Source organism: Corythoichthys intestinalis, chromosome 11 (genome assembly GCF_030265065.1).
Source record: "Corythoichthys intestinalis isolate RoL2023-P3 chromosome 11, ASM3026506v1, whole genome shotgun sequence".
Lineage (NCBI taxonomy): Eukaryota > Metazoa > Chordata > Actinopteri > Syngnathiformes > Syngnathidae > Corythoichthys > Corythoichthys intestinalis.
The window spans coordinates 13,187,633-13,198,520 of NC_080405.1; the positions used below are offsets into that span (position 1 = coordinate 13,187,633).

Below are 10,888 nucleotides of genomic sequence, written 5' to 3' on the forward strand. Positions count from 1 at the left end.
CATTTCTTCCATGATCAGTTTGTGGGAATGACAACCAGGGATCCTTAACCTTTTTACAAACAGTATAGAAATCATCTAGCCATTTAAAGTTAATGTCAACGCAGGTGTTGTGCTCCAGTCTGACAATGTTAGTCACAGAGGTGGGTAGTAACTAAAGATGCACCGATACCGATACTAGTATCGGCAGGGGGCGCCGATCCGGCCCGAAATGGTGGTATCGGTATCGGCGAGTACCAACAAAGACGGCGCCGATACCATTTACCGGTCCATTATTATAACATTTGACCACAGCCTTTTTCTCCTCCTGGCACTCACTACACTCTGTCTCTGTGTTGTGTGATGACACGTGAACACCAAGCAGCTATCGCTATTGGCCTGCTCCAGACCAATGAGAGCGGGCCAATAGCCACTCCTGACCAATCAAAAGGGGGCTTCTTCATATGGATGAAAAACAAACCAGGAAATATGGCGGCGCCACGGCGGTTGGGAAATATTTCCAAATAGAAATCCCGTCGGATAAAATCAATGGCTGCATGCAAGATTTGCGGCCTGAAAGTTTGGAGATGTGGAGTTAAATCAGCCAGTTTCAATACCTCGAACTTGATAAAACATTTGAAGACGAAACGTGAACGAACACAACGAGTTTGAGCCTGCAAGAGCAGGACTGCTATCCAGAGGAAGAAGGCCGCTGAACCGGTGCAACAATCTCTGGTCAGTTCACTTCGTCTACTTTACTTTTATTGTCTTTTACTGAAAGAAATGCTGCAGTAATTTGGGAAGTGTTTCCAAAGTATTGTTGCCACCTTTCAGAAATAGAAATAAGGGACTCCCACCTCCCGAAAAAAAGGAGAGACGGGATGCTGTGGTCAATTATTATTACTTATAATTGTTAGCGTCCGCAAATGCGGAAACAAGGTTGAACCTCGAAGCAGACAACAAGCGGGGGATACATAAGAGTTTAATGATTGCAAACAAAAAATAACACGCGATCGCGGGACAGTAGAAATAACAAAAGGAGTCCGTGACAGCAGGTCGACGGACAAACTAAGACGATAGGCAGCGGTTACAAACGAGAGCAGCACACTAACAGAAAAACCCAATGCAGGGGCATAACAAGCAAATGTAGCGAGATTATTGTGCCAGATGTCAAATAGCGATCAGCAAGGCAAATATCTCGGCAGCCTTCTCTGAGATCACCCGTGCTTAAATGCTGCGTTGATGAGCCTGCATTGGATTCAAGTGCCACGCCCCCAAACCCAGCAACAAAACACAATCTAACCACCAGCAGAATGTGACAATAATTTCATGAAAGTTGCACTGTTTGGACTTTGAGAGGTTTAAAAAAGTTTATTCAGTTCATTCAGAGTTTATTATTATGAATTTATTTTTACTTTCTTACTGTTGGGCTAGTATTATACATGTTTTATTAATTTCACAAATTTAGCACTATTTTGGCCTTTGAGAGCGGAAGGTTTATTCAACTATTGTCTACTAGGGTTTAGTGTACTTTTTCCTATTTTGCAAAGGTATGGTATCGGTATCGGCCGATACTGCACAGCCAGGTATCGGTATCGGGGCCAAAAAATGGTATCTGTGCAACACTACTAGTAACGTGTTACATTTACTACTACCTGCTCTACGCTTCCTGCGCCAGAATAAAAGCTTGCATCACAAAACGAAAGTCAACATTATAATCAAATACACATTTTGCCAGAGAGCAGAACAGTCATATTGATATAATAAAGTAAAAAATATATATAAATTACTGTGAGGTACAATAAGGTAATGTTTACGCTTATTTAAAAAAAATAAAATAAAATAAAAAAAAACTGGAGACACAATGGCAGATGAGACACGCAGGTGTAGTAAAGTCGAAATCACGAAAGGACGACCTGTAATCTCTTAATTAGTCTTTAACACTCAAAAGTAGTGGAGAAAATTGACTAGATTTAAGAGAAATAATCTTACTAAGACGTTATAAATTTGCAGTGTAGGCCTACTAGAATGTGCCCTACTTGTTCTTTTGTGCAACTCCTATGATATATGGACTTTTGGATATGCAAAGCAACCCTTACAACCCTTTTAAATGACCTAAAGACTCTGGAAAAGCATGATGTCTATGTCGAGACTCGAGACACTTGTTCAGTATTATCCTCTTTATCTGTTTGACCAAGTAAATCCCCCCCCCCCCTGCGTTTTGGCACCACCACCAGGAATCTCATCTGGTTACTCATGTTTATATATTGAAGTTCCCAGTTTTTGTTCAGTCCTTGTGGGTCCATTGTCGATGTAATGTCATGTTAGGTTCCTATGCCCCCGTCCTGCCTTGCTCCTTGTCTCCACTCCTGTTTTTGTAGTAGGTTGATTTTTGATAGCCTGTCTTTTGGTCTGCACTTCTATATTTTTGTAGTTCCCCTGTATGTTGTTGATATGACTAAATGTTGTGAAATGAGTGTATTTATTGAATATGGTTTAAGTTCACTGTAAAAATTTAGTTAGTTTGATTTATCTATAAAATTTTAAAAAGCCTTGCTAGAAATACTCAAGCCATTAAACTCAATTTAAAAGTTTATTTTACACTTAAAGGACAGACAGGAAATAAATTGGGTAGCACGAAATACAAACAATATACAGTCACAATACACAATGAACCTAACGCAAAATTCTAATATAATAAATCAACAAAGAAAGTGAAATAACTGGAAAACTTCTCAGTATGATATATCAGGTGTTTGTACTGTCCATAAATAATGGGCCTGTTATACAGTTCAAGTTGTAAATAAAATTTGAAGTTTTAACCATGTCTATTTGAATATCTGGATCTAGGTTATTGTGAAAAACAGCTTGTGGCACAAGCTCTCCCATTGGATGCAATTAAATCTCTACAGAAGATGGACTCACAATGAGCTGATGAAAAGCGTTATCCCAGGACTTGCAATAGACAGAAATGCAAATTATAGGGTATTGTGTAAGGCTTGGGTGATGCAATTGCAATTAGGCCGAACAACTTCTGAAGGTAATGAACATAACATTCTAATACTTCCTGGCTACTGAAACTTGATGACAAAACACTTGCAGACATTGCTGCTATGTATAACCAGAGGTGGGTAGAGTAGCCAAAAAATTAACTCAAGTAAGAGTAGCGTTACTTCAAAAATAACATTACTCAAGTATGAGTAAAAGTAGTCATCCAAGAAATGTGCTCAAGTACAAGTAAAAAAGTATTTGGTTAAAAAAATACTCAAGTAATGAATAACATTGTGAGTAACTGCTACGTTGTTTGAATTATTATTTTTTTTTAAACAATGTTTTTTGTTTTTTTTTTTCAGCACAAAATTATCCGTATGAATTGTCATTATTATACTGTACTATAAACTTTTACGTTATGCCATTTAGACCAAAAAATACAAAAAACATTGAATTCCGGCGAGAGAGAAAAAAAAAGAAAACTACTACTAGCTACTGTTGGCTTCGCTGAAAATAAATAAATAAATAAATCTAATATGTAAAATAAAGAGGATTTTTTCACAAATCTACTCAAGTAAAAGTAAAAAGTATAGTAAAACTTAGCTTAGTAAAACTCCTCTGAGAAATACATTTTTCCTCAGAAGTTACTCAAATAAATGTAACGGAGTACTGTACTTCCGCACGCAAGAAAGAGTGCATGTACACACGAAGAAGACCGTATTTGCGCACACGAAGAAGTCGTGCAGCCGAGTGAGAGAGAGAGGAGAAAGATTACGGTTTAGCTCGCTGTCTAGCTAAGACTTAGCTCTAACATCTTGGAGATTGGTGTGGACAGTCCAATGACGTTTTTGGATAGTTATTTTGAAATCTAGGGGGTATTTAGGGGATACTGAAAGGGTTCATTTCATTTTACGAGGAAATTCGAGTTACATCGCCAGCGTAGGAACGGAAGTCGTTCATAACCTGTGGACTACCTGTAATGGGTCCGATTATTCCACTTACTTGAAGTAAATCAAGAAAAAATGCTTTCAAGTAATGTTTTGAACAATGGCTATTCTTGAATTAAGAATATTTGACATTTCAAAGCTTTTTTTTAAGATTAAATATACTAATTTATTGCTTTAAATAAGTCTGCTCTTTTTATTTTCAGTTAGCTATTTTTCTTATTTCAAGAAATCTGAGTAAAATGTACTTGAAGCACTGGCAGATAATTTCACTTATTTCTAGTAGATTTTCACTGACAAAAAGGGAATTTAACTACTGTATTTTTCGGACTATAAGTCGCGTTTTTTTTTTCCATATTTTGGCTGGGGGTGCGACTTATACTCAGGAGTGACTTATGTGTGAAATTATTAATATATTATGATATCATTTCACATGTTATTTTGGTGTTTTGGCGTGACACTGATGGTTTGGTAAACTTGTTAGCATGTTCTTTATGTTATAGTTATCTGAATAACTCTTAATAGCTATGGCGACGTTCGCGTTCTGCCTTTGGCAATATGTGTTCAATTGTATTATTGACTTTTTTTTTAATTGAAATGCATGCTTTTAGTTTGTGGCGCTTTGACACCCACGTGGGGGCGCACTCACACTTGTTTACGTGAAGAGCGCTCACATGCCAGAAGAAGACGGACAGCTACGTAGCTCTGAGTGAGTGGGTGAGTTAGCGCGAGAGAAACACTGCTGCGAACCTACAATCAGTTGCCACGTTTACATGGAGCCAAATATTCCAATTACAATCGGTTTAGATGTTCAAACCGAATAAATGTGTTCCATATGAACACCTCATTCGGAATGAACAGGCCCAAACCGAATGGAATTTTATTCCGATTCACGGGGTGGAATATTCCTTTTCCCAAACCGATTAGAAGTAAAATTATATCATGTAAACAGAGAAGCGGAATGGTGTCTGGTTGCGTTCTTTCTGCGCATGCTCCGTACTGACGTGGTGACGTCACTTGGTGACGTAGGTAACGTCACTTGCAACATGGCTTCCAAGCACAGCGCACCTAATTGGAGTCCGGCGGAAAGATTGTATTTAATTCAAACTTTAAAAGAATTGAATATAATTGCTCGCTTAGACGGGCATAAAACGAGGAACAGTGAACTATTTAAAAAAGTTCACGAGAGGTTACACGAAGCCGGAATAGACCGGAGCGTTGACCAGATTAGAAACCGGTGGAAAACGCTGACAATCGGCTACTACAAGGCAAAAGAGCAAAACAGCAGACGCGGATACGACCCCACAAACACAACAAGGGGGGTAAAGTTATAACAGCAGCATCTCCAAAAACATCTCCATGTTTTGCAACGTGACGCTTTGTTTTGATTAATCTGTGCATGTCAGATGGCAGTTGTCAAACGTACTTTCGGAATAAAGGCAGACACATGTAAATGCTTGATCGGAATAGATGAAGTGACATGTAAACAGCTGATCTGAAATTTCCATTCGGAATGATTTGAATCGGTATGAATAAAAGTCAGCGTGTAAACGTGGCTACTGTTTATGCTTTTAAAATATCTCTACAGAGGCAACGCCTGTGTGTATCATCTTTTCTGTTGTTGTTGTGTGTTTTCCACCCGCGATCGGACACTTAGAGCCAGTTGTGTGGGTGTTTGAACGATGTGCTAATGCTAGCGAACGCATGCTAACCGTTTATGTCATTGCTGTAAAACAACCTAATTATCATTTATTTACGTTGATGCGAACGTGTTTGGTATCGAGGACCAAATTGATTTAGCAAACTATACAAACGTCCAGCATCATCATTTGGGAGTTCGTTGTATAGCCAGGACCGAGCCGTAGTGTCCTGGTGAGGACATTATATCCGCATTTCGTTATTCATGCACTGTACACTTAACATTTATTCAACATGGTGTTCTCTATTGTATTTTTATATTAAATTGCCTTTCAAGATATATCTGTTCTATGTGTTGGATGTTATCCCCAAAAACGCGACGTATACTCCGGTGCGACTTATATATGTTTTTTTTTCTCTTCGTTGGGCATTTTATGGCTGGTGCGACTTATACTCAGATGCGACTTGTAGTCTGAAAAATACGGTAGTTCTAAGGAGGTATGTTTTTTCAATGTTGTAAGCGACATTGCAGTGGCAGGTTAGCTAGGCGGCTGTGGTGCAGTTGGGACCTGGGACCGAAGGGGTCAGCGGTCCTGGCTACGACTGCCCACTGTCGAAGCGCCCTTGGGCAAGGCACTTAACCCTAATTTGCCCCCAATGGGTTGGCAGCGCCTTGCAGGGCAGCAGCACCATTGGTGTGTGAATGTGTAGGTCAGACATGTCCAAAGTCCGGCCCGGGGGCCAAATGCGGCCCGTGTTCAAATTTCATCCAGCCCCCAGCCTCTGTCACAAAATCAATAACATCTGGCCCGCACACAGACTTTATAAATTGGTCAGCAGCACTGCAACCAGCAAATGAAGTAGCTTACACACGAAATGCTGCTCCTCATTTACCCACTAAAAGGCAGCAGCACTTTAATCCTTTATTGCAAAATGTATCAGATTTGATACACCTAAAATTTTATGATTTTCAGACTAATTTAGTTTGACATATCTTTTTGAAAAAAAAAAAAATATGGATGCAAGTCGACACATGCATCTGCAGGTTCCATGAGAAAAAAAACATGATTTAGCATGGGTTATAGATATTAGAGCGCTTATTACACATATTCAAGTTGACTTTTCTTTTCACAAATTTGAAAAAAAGGTTTCATTAGGACCTTATTTTTCAAATGTTGGGATTCTCTGATAATTGCTTCATGTTGCAGGTCTTTGAGGGCTAAGCAACATTACTATGTGTGACCCTCTACTTCCAATTTTCTAAAATGGCGACAATCAACAAAAAAAAGTTGACTGTGACGGCCGACGCTTCAAGGGTAGGTGGAAATTGGACTATTTCTTCACTAAAATATGCAACAACTGTGTCTTGCCTCATTTGCAAAGAGACAATCGCTGTTTTAAAAGATTTCAATGTGAGGCGATATTACCAAACAAGACACGCTGACATGTAGGGCAAGATTACAGGGAAGATACGCAGTGAGAAATTGAAGCAACTTGAAGCTAGTTTAATTTCACAGCAGTAGTATTTCGCAAGAGCCCGAGAGTCAAAAGAGAACGCCGCAAAGCCTAGTTGTGAGATTGGTGAAATTATTCATTTAAAAAAAAAATAAAGCAAATGTGACACACTGAATGGCTTGCTAAATTTTGCTTAAATATATTGTTCTACGTAAAGCACATCAGCCAAGGTTGCCCCCCCAGATTTTTACCACACCAAATCTGGCCCCCTTTGCAAAAAGTTTGGACACCTCTGGTGTAGGTGAACAGGTAAATGTGTGCTAATGTAAAGCGCTTTGGGCATTGTAACAGTGTAGTTAAATGAGCCATATAAGTACTCAACATTTAGCTAAAGTCCAACTGCACACAAATTGTAACATTTCTTGGAGGTTCCAATAGGATTGGTGGGTTTTCCTGACTGTAAGAACCATTTTGATATGATAAAGAGAGATCAGGATTTCATGTGGTACCTTCACAAGTAATTGAGTTGTGTAAAATTTTACTCTCTGAGGCTGCCTGGACAGTATTCATTTACAAATGTCTCAGTAAATGGGCAGGTATGTTTTTTCAGTACTTTTGTAACAGTCTTTGATTAGAGGCTGTGTTGTAAGCATGAAATTATCTCCTCCACATTCACAATGATATCCTATGTTGCCTTTTCTGGCACGTGGAGAAAAGTATTGAAAACAAGACTACTACATGACACTGAAAATAGTCAGGAAAACCCTCAGTGCTGTTACCTGCCACTGAGTTGTGATCACTTTCTGAAATACCTGCATCTTGTTCAAATTCAGTGTCAACTTCCAAGGAATCATTTGATCCATTTGTCACTACAATGGATACATCATAATCTGAGGGATTCTGATGTTCTCTGCATTTGTGGGTATTCTATGAGGAGTAGACATTTGATTTTAAAATGAGCAGTCCCTAAATGGGTATGGCAGTTTGCTCCAGATTTAAATGCCCCACGAGATGAAGAAACATGACCCCCTAAACAAATGGATGCTTCAAATGGGGGAAAATAAAATTCTGAAATGTTAGTCATGCCATGATAAACACTGCCTGCCAAAATTCTCTCAGCAACATTAGGCCTATTTACTCTTGACATACAGTATGTATATTTACAGTGTATCACAAAAGTGAGTACACCCCTCGCATTTCTGCAGATATTTAAGGATATCTTTTCATGGGACAACACTGACGAAATTACACTTTGACACAATAGTCTGTGTGCAGCTTATATAATGAATTTAATTTATTTTTCCCTAACAATAACTCAAAATATAGTCATTATTATCTAAACCCCTGGCAACAAAAATCAGCAGACCAAATGTCGGTTTATATTCGGGCCGGTGCCAATTTTGGGTACCCGACTCCTCATCATGACATAAATTGGAGTATGATTGGAAATTTTGTGGTCTCAGGACGAGCGCTGACACACGGGACGGGACCGGACGGGAGGAAACATTGGTTTGGGCATCAAATATTGATCTGGCGACTGGATCGACTGAAGCCTTTCCAAATAACGGCTTTTATGCAACTCATCCAGTGAGTTTACAGCGTCTGAAAGCACCGGGGCTCCATAATTTGCAAGTGAATCCACCTTTAGAAACTATGATCAATGACAATACGGACACACAATGACGGACAATATGGCGGCACAATACAGCGATCACGTGATTGTGTGACATTGGTGATTGGGGTCTATAGGATACCAGCATACTTAGACTCACAAGGGATTCACACAAATACCAGGTTCTACACTTCACATGGCTGATTTGTGTACACTCCACCTCTCCCAAGCACTTATCTTTCTGACTCTCCCCCCATCCCTTCTTTTTTTCTTGGTCATCAGGCCCCCCACATGGTGTCAACTGGAAATACAACTGGCTAATAAACTTGCAGATGATACAAATATTTTTTACAGTAGTGATAGTTACACTGAACTTGTAACTACTGTGAATAAGAAACTAAACTTAATTAAAGAATGGATGGATATGAATAGATTATCATTGAATACAAGTAAAACTAAAGCAATGATATTTGGGAATGCAAAAACTGATACTGAACTAACATTTAATATTGGTGTACAAATGGAAAATGTTAACAATAAATGTTTGGGATTTATAATTGATAAAAAACTGTCTTGGAAACTCATGTCAGACATATAAAAACCAAGATTTCAAAAGCCTCTCCATTTTGAACAAAGTTAAAATATATCTTGATCAGAATGCACTCCGTACTCTGTACTGTACCTTGATTCTCCCATATTTTACATACTGCGTGGAAGTGTGGGGTAATACCTATCACATCACGACAAATCCATTAGTTATAGTACAGAAACGAGCAGTTCGCATCATTCACAAGACTGGATTTCTGGATCACACTCATGAACTATTTCTTCAATCTAAATTATTTAAATTTCAAGACCTCGTCGATTACAACCGAATATTTTCCGTCGTTGACCGGTTTTTTAAAACGGTGACGGAAAAAACTGAAGTCCGTCCGTCATTTTGACAGGTTGCAATTCACACCCCAGACCACAGGGTGGCGAGCGAGCATATTAATTAGCTATTGTCTCTCTTAATGCATGACGTCGTTGGCTATTCTGTCAGAATATTGTAGCGTCACCGGGGTCTGGCGGCAGCACCGTGATTGACACATCAACGCGAGGTTCTTATTGGTGCACCTGGTGTGCCAGCGCGTCATCCAATTGGTGGACTAGATTGCCGCCTGTGTATAGACAAGTTTCCGAGGTACTTCCGGTTTACTTCCTTATGTCTTCCTTCCCCTTCCGTTTCCGCCTGTTTACCATTGAAGTCAGTGGCGGTGGAATCGAAGTTGGAAGGTCTTTATACAAGATCCCGGGAATGTTATTTTGATGTAGGCGGGTGGAGAACCAAGCCAAGGCCTCCATGCTTCGTACCATGTCGATTTCCAAACCATGGGTGCTCGTACTCGTCATACAGGAGGGAGGGAAGGAGATGTACAAAACTGACAGCTCCTGCAGTCATGCCCCCGCTGTTATGGAAGGTAATGTGCTCTAAAAATACGAAACCTAAAATCTGGCGCATGAAACGACTTGTTGCCTTTGCTATTGATATTACGATGATGATTGTAATTACGAAGTTCAATCATTTTTACAACAACTAGCTTCTGCTTCTGCTGCTAGCCGCCTGTTGCTAATCGTGTTTGAATGCACCGCATAAATCCAAGTGTTGCAAGTTTTTATTCGTTTGTTTACAGCTGGGAAACGCTGTTATAAAAGGGAAGACAACTTGGCTTGTACGTTGATGGACATATATCGAACATATATCGTTTGCATTCCACAATGATGATGACAGCTCGACTCCCGGGAGAGGCCGAGAGAGAGGCAGGAATTGTGACAGATGGTGGTTCGCCGAGATCACCGTGATCCAACTACGAACTTGTGAACGGTAGCATCTTTAAATATATGTTATTGGAGCTGGAATTACCGAGGACGGGAAAAAGCACATCTAAATGCCGCCGAGGGCCTCCGTGATGTCGCAATTTGTTCACGAGGCTCCGGAGCTCTGCGGTCTGATATCACATTCTCGTATGCTATTTTTGCAATACTTTTATAAATGTGATTTATTGACCTGTTTTGGAGTGCACCAATCGTTTTAAATAAAACAAGAAATGGAATTATGTCTAAATGTTTTATTGCGATCAATGCCTGCAATAAAAAAAAGAATGACATACTATTTGTGTTTACATCATATGTACATAACCTTGTAGCATTTCCTTGTAATAAAACAATCCATGTCAGCCCTTCTGCAGTCGGCAAATGTAATCTAACTTGTAATTTCACCACATTTTGGTCA

At 39.5% G+C, this 10,888-nt stretch overlaps 1 long non-coding RNA gene across 1 annotated transcript; it reads left to right on the plus strand.

Annotated features, from left to right (window-relative positions):
• The first annotated feature begins 483 nt into the window (after window positions 1-483).
• Window positions 484-9,029, plus strand: LOC130923685 (uncharacterized). The gene is made up of 3 exons (XR_009064753.1): window positions 484-711; window positions 6,758-6,865; window positions 8,468-9,029. It is a non-coding gene; the product is annotated as an uncharacterized LOC130923685 (long non-coding RNA).
• The last annotated feature ends 1,859 nt before the right edge of the window (window positions 9,030-10,888 follow it).